Genomic DNA, 12,733 nt, shown 5'->3' with positions numbered 1-12,733 from the left:
TAAAGATGTATCTTTGGGGCTCTTTTCTCTCAAAATATGCTTTCATGAAGCCTCTCAAATATCTTGCAGATAACTGGGTTCAGAACCGGGGCTTCTGGGATCCCCTGGCACAAGAGTCGCTTGTTTCCAGAGCCTCGGGACCTGTTGCTCTCGGAAGGACGAGGCTGCAGCTCCGCGGATGGCCGCCTAACCCGCGCGGAAGCGGCAGGGAGCTGGAAGCGACAACATGAAAGCCTTGCCCTGCTCGGCTCGCCACCCTCCGCCGATGGTCGCTGACGGAGCTCCAACCCCGCCGCAGGCCGCCCGTCCCAGCCGCGGCTGAGAATCCTCCTTGGGGGAGGAGAGGGAGAGAAAGAGGGAAGGAGCGAGGGGGGTGGGCAGAAAAAAAGACAAGAGGAAAGAAGCGAGAGAGGCTTGCTTTCTGCAGCCAAGCCAGCGGTGCCTTCCTCGTCGGAGCGGGGGCGGGCATTTGGAGAGGATCCCTAACTTGGCCTAGAGAGAGCGCGCGCACGCGTGTGTGTGTGAGCGAGTGTGTGTGTGTGTATATATGTATGTTGCATATTGGCAGCGGGGTAAGTGGAGGCTGGGTGGCTCCGACTCTCTGACGCCAGTGAGACCAGATCAATCCAGGCGCAGCAGCAGAGCGAGCGCACGGCTGCTCGGCGGCGGCGGCGGCGGCGCTGGAAGCGGGAGCGGCAAAGGAGGAGAGAAGCAGGGGGGCGGCAAAGGCAAAAAACCCCAAAAGCAGAGCGGGACTGCGCTCCTCGGCCCAGCGACGGCGGCGGCGGGTGGCTCGTTTGCACGCTCTTTTCCTCGCCCCACCGAGAGCCGGTAAGAAAAACTCCCTCGCCCTCTCTCCCTTCTTCCTGCCCGGAGTCCCGCCTGCATCCAGCAACTCCCCTCCACCCCGAGCGGCGGCCTCCTCCTGGTTTGGGGATCTTTCTGGTTCTCAAAGGACAACGGAGCGTCCCTGCCTCCCTCGGCTGCTTCGCCTTCTCCGTCCTCGCCGCTCTCCTCCTCTGTACAGCCGAAAGAGCGGCGAGGAGGCAAGACGGAAGGACTGGAGGCGCGCGCGTCTGGCTCCCAGGGAGGGGAATGGAAAGGGAGAGAGAGAGGCTTCGTTCCCATCATGATGGCGGCTGTAGTTAGCCGTGGGGCCGACGGGGGCCGAAGCCGCGGTGGGGTCCCCCCCCCCTCTTAAAACTTCGTTGTCTTAAAAAGTGTCCCGTCGGGCCAACCTCCCTCCCTCCCTTCCCCCTCATCCCGATCTTCCCTTGTTTCCTGAGAGTCTGCATGGAGACGGTCGGGGTGGCTCTGGGGGCGCGAAGGAGACACGCCAGGAGCGGCTCCCGCTTCCCGTCCGTCCCGAGCCAGGGAGGGAGAAGAAATGCAGCAGAAGACAAGAGCCCTTGTTCCCCGGCTGCGCGGAGATTTCCCCCGGCGTCCGGGCCCCTTTTGTGCTCGGAGCCAAGTCGGGGGAAACTTGCCACGGCTTCTTCGCCTGCGCGCCTGAGACGCGACTTCTCTCCCGGGCGGCAGGATGAGGCCGGAGTTGTGCGGTTCAGGGAAACCAACACAATAGATTTACTCTCCTCTCTGTGGCTTTCTAATGCTTCTCTCCCCCCCCCCCCCGTGTGAGGGTGATGTTACTGAGCCATCTTTCTCAGACTTCATAAGAGGCATCAGTGCCCTAGAACTTCCCCTTCTGAAATGTTATTTTTCCAGCCTCTATCGAACCGGGGTGTCAGGGATGGCTCGGTGAAATCTGGGGGTGACTTCCTCCCCCGCCCCCTCCCCACCTCGAAAATAGTTGGCTCATTATATTCTAGCAACCTTTCAGGGAATTGGTGGGAAGAGAAGTTATGCCAAAACCGGGGGCAGCAATTTCTGGCCCTTTGTTAATAGTTGATGAAGCTGTGTGTGGGCTGGCTTAGCAGTTCTTCATACACGGTATGAATATGAATGGCTGCTTTAATTTGAGGAGTGGCTTCATGCTTCAGGAAACAACTGATCTTCACTGTAGCGCATGTATACACATAATGTGTAAGTTATTCCGTGGAGACCAAAATTAATACGCATTTTTCCCTGTATATATTCCAGTACCAACCACTTATGACTGAAAGGCTCCTAAGCAGTGCTTAGGAAAAGTGTTTACTGGTGAAAATTCATGTCCCCAAATGGGTCCCAGGGTGCCTTCACAGGTCTAGGATGGACAAGATACATTCTTAATTAAGTTGACTGTACTGTATAACTATAGTTTGCACTTGCAAAAGTTGTGTCTCACTTAATGGTCTTGCTCTGCAGTTTGTGCATGTGACTTCTTGTTTGTATAACTATTTTGAAACTGGAACTACAAAGATTCTCTTTCCAAAACATTTGCTGTTTGGCTGCTGGGGAGTAACAAACAGATTATATTCTTCCAGACTGTTGCTACATTATACTTATTAGATGCTATTTTTCATTGAAAAAAATTCTGGAGTGGTAGTTGTGTTTGTCTCTTGCAGCAGAAATGATCAGTTTTATGACACCTTGGAGGCAAACAAATTTATTAAGCTTCTGTGGACTCTCAAGCTTTTGTGAACTCAGGCCCACTTTGTCAGATGGGCTTTGAGTCCATGAAAACATGGGCCATAATAAATGGGTTTGCCACAAGATTAACTCTCATTGTGTGCATTACACCCAGAAACAGATTGAAGATCACTGCTGAGGACTGAGAGACAACTCCGTTCTGCTGTCTGTTTAAAAAAAGCTTCTGGAAATGCTTATCCTACTTGCTAACTGTAATACTTGGACCTTCTGTTTTCAAGGCACAAACAGGGTCTCCAAAAGCTCACAGAGCCTTGCAGTGCTTCCTAGTCACCTCCCCAGATAAGATCACTTCAGTTCAAGGCCAGATCAGGTTACAAGGATAGTGATTTGTCCTTGCTTTTAATTATGACCCCTTCGCTCCCCAAAATGTAATCAAATACAGTTCTGTTCTGCATTGTCCCTCTCTCTAGTTGTGGTTTTTAGTGTATATCCTTGACGATCTGATGACTCAAAAACACTTCTGAGCAGTGTTGAGAGAGGCGAAAGCAATATAGATTCTAGATAATAGCACTGATGGCGAAAAACTCTTACGGCTGCAATCGCACGTTTTAAAGTTCCGCAGGAGATAGATAGGGAAAATATTAAGACACCTTTGTTTATTGTTTGGCCTTTCCCCATCCCTTCAGTTAATGCACATCTGCCACTATTCACAAATTATGGCTTTCCTGTTTCAAATGTCACTGCGGCCCTTGGCGCTGGAGTGGGAGAAAACATATCCCCACCTGCTTATACCAGATGCTATCCTATACTGCCCTGTGAATAGACGGATGCAATCCCACAAGCATCGTTTGTCCCATATCACTGCACCATCATTTCCTCCCTCTGTATTCTTGTAAAATTGACAGGGACAGGAGGAAAGCTGTGTCTTTTCACCACCCTCTTATGCTTATACATACCCCTCCTGAAGATAAACACATACACAAACCCATTCTCCCTCCCTTGTTTTAGGACGTTAGTAGCAAGGATAGCAGAGAAAGAGGGTGGATGTCAATTCTCTCCCCGCCCCCCAGTGTTGTGGAACTGACAATGTGGCTTCCCCCTTGTTTCTTTATGGGAAGGAGAGATTAAACATGGGAAAAGCCATTCCCTAAAATGTATTCAACTTTAAAGGATAGTGGTAGGTGAAGAAAGAAAGTATATGTTCACAGGTGACAACTTTAAAGGATAGTGGTAGGTGAAGAAAGAAAGTATATGTTCACAGGTGACAACAAATTGAAATTGTGATTGTAAATCTATGTTGCTGCAAAAATTAATAGATTTTTAAATGTGCTTTTTAAAACACATTTCTTCCTTTCACACTTGCATGCTGCTGCATAGCAGACAGAGAGAAGCTCAAAAGAGCTTTTATGTGTAAAGTCTGGTTTGTTCTGAGAATGAAAGCATGAACCTAAAGTGGCAGTGATTATTTCCAAACAAATTTCTCACAGCAATCCACCTTAATGTATGTAAACAGAAGGAAAGATCAGCTTAGGGAGTAGGTAAACTTGAATTAAGCTGTGCTGGCAATGCAGCAGTCAGTACTGTCAAGTGTAAGTGGTATCTCTTGGTGTGTAATCCTGCAAGGCTAATGGACGCATCATCTAGGCTTTATAAATAATGTAAGCTGTGTATAATGTGGACTCCCTAGAGACTGCAGAGAGCATCATTACTAGCCTTTCCAACCTGCTGTAGATCTCAAATTGACTTACAGCAGTGAAATGCAAAATGATACATCAGGGTGAAATGAGGGGGGTCAGCCTGTGAGCTTGTTAGTTCAGTCATCATAATTAAATATATTATGAAAGCAAGTGTTGGAACTCCAACACCCATATTCTTCTTTTGTGAGTAATACAGGAGTGAATATTTAGAAGTAAATAATTGAGAGCCCTGTTTGTCTTTGCAAGTATGTTTTCATAAAACTTAAATTGGTAAGGGAGCTTATTGAAGAATAGACTACCACAGGGGAACCCCGCCCCCCCACATGCTAACTAAACAATGTAAAGTAAAAATTAAACTACAAATATTCCAAATCAAATTAAAATGAAAGCTGTCTTATCCTGATACACCGCTTTGCAGCAGGCCACCAAATTATCATTGCCATTTGGCATTATGTCTTTGTACTGAGAGTCCAGCTAAAAATCGCCATTCACCCCAGTTTAACTCTCAAGAGTTGTATAGCAGAAATTCTGCTTGGGGGCATGGGTGGGATACAGATGTGAGGAGGCTAATGAAAGCTGCTTTGTCTGCAAGCAAACACTTTGCAGTTAATCCAGATTGTGAATGCAGCAAGCTCCCTGGCAGTCATGGTGCTGCAGAAACTACAGATCCTGCTTTTGAGTATCAAATAACAATAAGGAAAAAGTAAATTGCATGTGCTGTACTTTTGTATGCAAGCTGCAGTCCTTGGCACTGTTAGGATCTTGGATCCAACAGACCAGCTGGGCTTGCTTTTGTGCTGAACAAACAAGACTTGGGTCACTACAACAGTGTTGGCCACTACAAATCCACTTATTATTGGAGCTGGAAAATAGAAGGTTTGATTGGTAGAAAGTTTTTGAATGTTCAGGGCCCATAAATACACTTGAATTGGGGCGAGGGACAATGTGCCTTTCAGCTTAGACTGATGCAGGAAATGATTTTGCTGAATAGTGTGTGAAAATACCTTCTTCCAGTAGCTAGCCCTATTTCTGGTAGGTACATGCCCAATCATGCTTCCAGATCAAACAGTTATGAGATTGGAAGGAATGAAAATGCTCTTGGAACAACAGTCTTTCCAAAATACACTGCCATCCATCTAGCTATGGTATCCAAGCCATACTGTGCAACAAAACAATGACTGTTTTTCAGAGCAAAATGTCTTGGGGCTGTAGGGGTGAAGATGAAGATTTGGATAAATGTTAGCATATGGAATTTTGGCAAATAAAGGAATAATAGTACCTCCAAATTTCCATGAAAAAAAATTCAGCTGAGAAATAGAAGACAGTATTTTAGTATTGTTTGTCTAAAAGTAAGCATTCAATCTGTTATATAGGAAAGAACTGAGATACAAATCTTAATGCAGCTTTCTGCAAATCCTGGTTATATTCCTATTTACGGACAATGTTTATGGAGATGGGTAACAAATCATGTAAGAGACCATTGAATCTCAAAACTACTAATTGCACCACGGCTGCACAGTAACTTTGTGACTTGAACGTGGTGTGAACCTGTTCAATTCAAGCTTCCTAGCATCTCCTTGGTGACTTGCTCAAGGCTTGGGCACTTAAACAGCTTTGATTTTCATGTATGAAAGTGGCAAATTGGGTTTCATACAGACATATCTCAAGCCAGACACTGGCACAGTTTTCCCTCCTGTGGTGTGAGTCTGGCTTTCAACTGAAAAGAACAGATTTTGTTCTAGTCCCAATCCTGACCTGGTCCTTGTTTCCCTGTTCTTCCCATCCACATTCCCAGTCCACATGTTTTATCTGGCTTTCGGGGGGGGGGTTGAATTCTTAATGCATAAATACAGTTGGCACCTTTATATCTAATCCAGGGGGAGGCTTCTTGATCTCATCACCAGCCTCAGCCAATTGGTTCTGCTGAATTCTGCTACAAACTGGAAAACGTTATTTCCTCAAGAGTTGCATTCTGCTGAACAAAAAGACTGTACAGATGACATTCTTATGCATTCAGAAAATAGCCAGGGTAGTTTTACTTGGGGATACAGTGTGTTAGTGCTTCAAATAAGTTATTGATTGTGGGGTTTTTTGTACCACCTGGTGCAATATGAGTTAGATGCAACTTCATCCAAAACCAGGGATTTAAAATGAAATCCAGTTAAGAAGGGAGGAAGTGATGGTTGGCAAGTCCTGTGAACTGAGTAGCAGGAGAGAGGGGAAGTGTTGTGGGTTTTCTGGGAAACCTTGAATTTGGAAACTTCATGGAAAATTTCCGGCTGCCCTAAATCAATTAAAATTTTGTTTTGACATATTTGTTTTGTTTTAGGTCTGTTTACTAAATATGTACCATGTTAAATTTCACATGTTGTATAAATTATCTCATTCCCTCCCCCTCCAAAAAAGCAGCTGAACAAAAACATTTGATATGGGTGGGTGGGGGATCAATAAGCAAAACTGCCCTAAGCCTCTGATATTTGCCTCCTGGTGTAGGTGCGAGAAGTGCGGGCAGTTTAAACAAAAAATTAAAAGAAATAAAGTGATACAGAAAAAAAGAAGGAAAAGTGAGAGGGAGAAAAACAACAACAAAGATAAAAGCGAAAATATGCAAAAAAAGAGAGAGCAATATGTGATATTCCCATACATTCTTGTATAAATTGGTATAGTGTTATTGTCCCAGTGTTTATGTAAATTTTAATAGCCTACTACATTTTGTATAAACTCATTCCAAATGTTATCCTATTTATCCATACAGAGTCTGTGCCTGTAAGCAGTAAGAAGTGTAGGCAGTTGAGTATCTATCACTGGCAGTCTTTTAGCTGCCAGTAACAAATGTAGTCCCCACCCCAAAGGGGGCATTATGAGGGCAGGGTGGGGAAAGAGCAGAGGCAGCCATTGATCTGCTGGATCCAAAGCTGTTTCATCCCTTTGAGTGGGGCCCAATCTGGGACTTTCAGTTCTACAAGCCTGGAACTGGTTCAGCAAAAACATTTCTCCCCCTCCCCCCCCATACCTGGCCAGTATGACTTGGGATCAGCAACTGATTCACCTGTGTTAGGATTGCTCTGCCTGCCTGGCTTAAACATTTAAATTTGGATATTAGTTTTATTGGAATATTATTGGAATATTAAGATATGACTACTCAATTGCATACAGTTCTTTACATTATTTACATTTTAAGATAAAGACAATGGTTGACATACTGATTTTGTTAGTAACCTGTGTCTCCGGTTATAGACACCTCAAAAGTGATATTACAACTCTGATTTTAGTCTTGACTGGTATCGTTTCCATTCCAGCTGTTGTGTTGTGTTCATTCATTGTGTTACCAATTTTATGAAATAAAAAAAGACTTTGTAGAAAACTTAATGCCATACATCATTGGTAATGGTGGTATAATGTTCATTTTCCTTGAACACTGTAAAATTTTGGAGTGGTCTTAGATCCACTGAGGCTTCTGTTTTGAAAGCCCAGGGAGGAGTCCTTTTCAGTACAGATGTTGCGAAGGCTGCAACCATTTTGTTCCCCCAAACTCCGTCCCAGTAACTGGCACGAACTGAGACTGGACTAGAAATATGTGTTCTGCCTAGAATGTGGCTTGAATTGTTACCAAGCAGATACCATCAGCTTCTGTTGGTGAACTGCAGATACCACCAGTGTCTGCAGTGGTATCTCCTGTTGTGTTTCAAAGCCTGCACCTTTCATTTTGTTTGAATATTTATAAACCAGGGCTGTCACCCAGACAAAGAAGTCTTTGTTGGGTGGTTGAGCTTTAAACACGAATATGAATGAGAACAATAGTTCTGGATCCTATTCTGTTGTTTTTAGATGCAGTGTGTAAGAAATGATGGAACTCTTCAGATGGCAGTTGTTGTATTGTAAAAATGTGCCTGAGTAATCCTACGCACCTCCTTAGTAGATTTGAGTGATTGGTGTGGTGATCAGTCTTTAATCAAACGTCAATGTTGTACAGTTGTTTAGACAAGGACGAGGAAGCCCAAGTTTGAATCCCAACTTGGCCATGACCTTGGGCCAGTCCCCACCACTTGGCTGAACCTACCTTTCAAGATTCTTGTGAGGATAAAATAGGGTTGGGTAGCAAAATCATCCACAACATGAAGAAAGGATGGGAAGAAAAACAAAAATATGAAACAATGCAGCCCTATTTTAAAACATTAAATTACTTGAGCACGACATATGTTATATTTCATCCTCCCCAATATTCCCTTGTGATTTCTCAGAGCAGAGGAAACTGAATCTTGCAACCATATGACAGGTTTAGATGGAAGAGTGAATAGTATGGCGGTCTTGATGGCTGTTGGACAGCTGTGAACTTTTTCTACCTGGAGATGTTTTCAAGACCTTTAAGGCAGGCCTGGCCTTGGTGCTCATTGTTCCGCATTTAAGGATGTGGGCTTTATTGTATCTTGTGTAATACAACTGTAGCCCGTCCTAATCCTTCGAGATAGAAATTAAAAGCCCCTGTTTTAAAAGTTGATAATACTTCTAAGGTGGTAGACTTTGAAGATCTCATTTATAACTTATTTATAACTTTGAGCACCTTTTGTGGTTAAACCAGCTGAAAGCCTCAGGAGTACAGTATAAGCTTTCTTTGGTGTGTAAAAATTTCACAAAAGGCCAAATATTTAAAATGGCTTTCTCAGAATGTGTAACTTGAACTGTCAGCTGTCATGACAACTTTTACGATTGAGGCATACGAGGGTAGCTTAGTAAAACTAGAGGTTGCCTTAAATGTGTAATTGGCATGAACGTTATCGGAGTTGATTTTTTTTCTATGATCAAATGTTACGCAGTATTCCAGAATAAATAGATTTGTGTACAATTAGGTTACTACAATGTTAGATTTTTTTTAAATGACTCCTCCCCTGTGTTATTTCACATCTTCCCGCTGGTATTTAAACAGATTGAGTTGTGCTGCATATGTTCACATGCTTAACTTTCACCCTGTTGCAAAACTTGTATTTAATGCAGTTCCCTGGGGGTCAGGGAGAAACTCCAGTTAGGTAGTCAATTTGCATGAACTAGTAATAAATTCAGCATAAGTGTACATGCCCAAACATAGCCTTTATAAATCAGATATACTGTAGTACACTACTTAAAGCAAAAGGCAGCTGCATGTTCATGAAAGAAAATTGGGGAAGAGGCAGTTTCTATCAAATATCTTAGACAAGTGTTTTCACTTCTGTTTATAAGTTTCTCACACTAGCAGTCTATGAGGAAACTTGGTATATTCCTAGATCTGCAAGAGTTCCAAATCTATGTTGGATGACTTGTATTGCAAATTTGATTAATGAGGAGAATCTGCAAGTTACAGCTTGTTTCATTTTCTGTGTTCAGCGAAAGAAAACTTTTCGGCTTCCAAAATGCAACTCTATTCCTTGGTTTAAGTGAACATGGTTTAGGGTAGAGAAATCTGGGTTGTACATGCCAGTGGGCATCTCACAAACTCTGCATGGAAAGAATTCTGATCTAGAGACTCCCCAAGTCAAATAACTGCATGCTTTCCATCCCCTCTTGAAGAAACTGCAAAGTAAAATAGCGTTCTATTATGGAATTAACTATATAAAATTTCTACACATTTCTGACTAAGTATACAGACATGTCCCGCCTTACGAACACAACGCATTCTCTGGAAATCTTTTGTTAGACGAGCATGTGCATAACGAGTCCATTATCTCCATTATTTCCTACGGAAATATTTCTAATGTGGGATTTGTCTGCTCTTTCCTCACTCTCTCCATGGTTTCTTCCTGAAATGGCTGTAGCCAAAGGAGGAAACTGATTTGTCCAATCTCCCTCCCTCCCTGCCTCTCTCCATGGTTTTTGCCCCAAAATGGCTGCTGCCAAGCAGCAAACCACAAGGAAGCCAGGAAGTTGGCTCTTCAGATAAATGAATCTGTGGGGCATGCAGCAAGGTTTCACCACAATTCTTTTTGTGTAGATAAGTGAATTTTCAGATAGCGAGTGATAGCGGGACTTGCGTGTATATTCAAAAGATGCAGCTTCTTCTGATATACAGGCATATGTAGTGCATATATTGGGGCAAATTGAGCATGGTACCTATTTGTACATTGTTTGGCTAATATGCTTTTACGAACTTTGGAGTTCCTGCTATCAAACACAACTTCATAGTTTGTAAAAAGCTTATTTTTGGAGGTTGCCAAAGGAACATGTAATGAGAGCTGAACTTGAATATCACCAAAACGTATGTAGCTGAACAATTTCATTTTGAGGGGTTCAAAACACAGCCAGTGTAGAATTAAACTTAAACCTGTCCTCCTAACCCATTAGCTGACATCACTAGTCCATGGTGAGCATGGTTTTGGGAAATTTGGTATTGGGTCAAATTGGACCTCCTAGTGGCCCACAATTGGTCTGCAGTGTGGAAGTTTCCTACCCTTGGTTTATGGCTTACAATTTTGGCTCCACCCTGTCCAGTAGATGAAACCAGGAGCCTTGGCTCAGTGTTATGTGAGAACCAGTGCTTGTGCTTTCTTTCTTGTGAAGAAATCACAAGCTGCTGGTGGTTTGTTTGGGAAAACAAACCATGAATGCAGGTTCACTTCCTGTGATGTATGAAGCAGCCCAATATACAGTATTCATCAGTATTGCCAAGTCCCTATTCTGGGTTTCTAAAGGCAGCAGTTGTAGCTTCAGTTCTTGGTGCATTTAGTTGACCAAGTGTCACCTATTGTATCCAGGGTTTTTACATCTCTCTGTGTGGTTACCTTTTGGAATTTGGCTTAGCTTGACTTAAAGTAAGAAACATAACATGACAGAGGAAAGGTGGTATTTGATCAAGTCTTACTCAGAGTAAAGGTAAAGGTAAAGGGACCCCTGACCATTAAATTCAGTCGTGGCCGACTCTGGGGTTGCAGCGCTCATCTCGCTTTATTGTCCGAGGGAGCCGGTGTGCAGCTTCCGGGTCATGTGGCCAGCATGACTAAGCCGCTTCTGGCGAACCAGAGCAAGTGCACGGAAACGCTGTTTACCTTCCCGCCAGAGCGGTACCTATTTATCTACTTTCACTTTGATGTGCTTTCAAACTGCTAGGTTGGCAGGAGCAGGGACCGAGCAACGGGAGCTCACCCTGTCGTGGGGATTCGAACCGCCGACCTTCTGATCGGCAAGTCCTAGGCTCTGTGGTTTAACCCACAGCGCCACCTGCGTCCCACCTTACTCAGAGTAGACCCACTGAAATAAATGGACCTACACCTTGTTTATTAATTTCCATGAGCCTATGACTAAAACTTAATTGAATACCACTCTTTCCTTTTTTTGGTACTGAGTAGATATTGGAGTATTTTCACGTGTCAAGACAACAGACACCAGCTGAACACATTGTTTTGATTAAAAAGTGGATTCTGTGCCTTCATTTTAAGTACAATGCAGAGCTTTTAAAAGGCAAGTGGATTTCTAATTTGGAACAGTGAACTCTTAATTGCTTAAGGGATTCAGGTATTAATAAATCTTCAGCAGATCTAGGCTCTTCAGCCCATTCAACTGTGAAATCCTCTGTAAGTGACTATTTCCTAAGGTAGTGAGATCTCTCCTGTCAGACTGGTCACGTACTCCTTGAGGAGGAAAAAATCCGTAGTGCATAGCTGCTGTGGGAGGAGAAAGGAATGAAGGACACCCCTTTTGAGAGACACTGCTTGGGCAGGAATGCTCAGGTAAATTTTTTCCCTGTTTTTGCCAGCAGATTTGTGCTGTAAGGAAAGACAAACACCTTGACAGATATGCTTCTGCCAGGAATGGCTGACTAACTCCAGCTGGCCTCCTCATGGGGCATGCCTGAGCCACACCAAAGCGGCAGCTGTGTGCCATATAAGGAGCCTCCATGCAGTGCATACCAAAGCGATCTTGCCTTTCCGTGAGGAAAGTCGATGACTTTTGATCACATGTAGGAACGAAGCAAAACCTTTACTGTACCTGCTTCTATAATAGAAATGCAAAACATCCCCAAATGCGTTTGAGTTCCCAAAGCGCTTTCTACCACATTTGTGAAGTTGATCCCAAAGAGCTCTCTTTCTTGTCAGAACTTCATTAGTGGCAAAGCAGTTCCCCCTTCTCTTGGTTGTCTCCACTCCCCACCCCCCACTCCCCGCTTCGTTCACCTGTGAGAAAAGCCCCACTTTTTTGTCCTTCTAACCATAAGGGGAAATGACTTTGCTATTGATAAAGGAATAAAATCCCCTGCCCTTCCTAAAGGAGGAATTCAACAATTGGGGAGAGTGGCATGAGACCATGTGTTGGTTTGTAAAAGGATATGGCTTGTAAAGATGTTTCCTTTGATGCCTGTGTGATGAATATGGATGTATTTCCGTTGCAGAAGGTCCTGATGAAATTATGCAATTACAGCTGACCAGGCAGATCTAAATATAGGCAGAAACGTCTGGTATCCTGCTTTTGTGTATCTTAACACACCCACGCAGTGTGTGTAAAACTGCCGTTAAAAAAACAGGTGTTTGTAACAGTCGCAGTTG

General features: G+C 43.8%; 1 protein-coding gene across 2 annotated transcripts in view; it reads left to right on the top strand.

Annotated features, from left to right (window-relative positions):
• Positions 1-315: 315 nt before the first annotated feature.
• Positions 316-12,733, top strand: part of SMAD1 (SMAD family member 1) — a 37,137-nt gene continuing 24,719 nt past the window's right edge. The window contains exon 1 of one of the 2 annotated variants that reach the window (XM_083631254.1): positions 316-831. The gene's annotated coding sequence lies outside the window, so the exon portion shown is untranslated. The remainder of the gene's footprint in view (positions 832-12,733) is intronic. The other variant, XR_014552163.1, reaches the window with a different exon arrangement.

This window comes from Podarcis filfolensis (assembly GCF_964270895.1).
Source record: "Podarcis filfolensis genome assembly, chromosome: 9".
Classification (NCBI taxonomy): Eukaryota; Metazoa; Chordata; class Lepidosauria; order Squamata; family Lacertidae; genus Podarcis; species Podarcis filfolensis.
The sequence above is the reverse complement of the archived record's forward strand: the minus strand, read 5'-3'. Positions and strand labels throughout refer to the sequence as shown.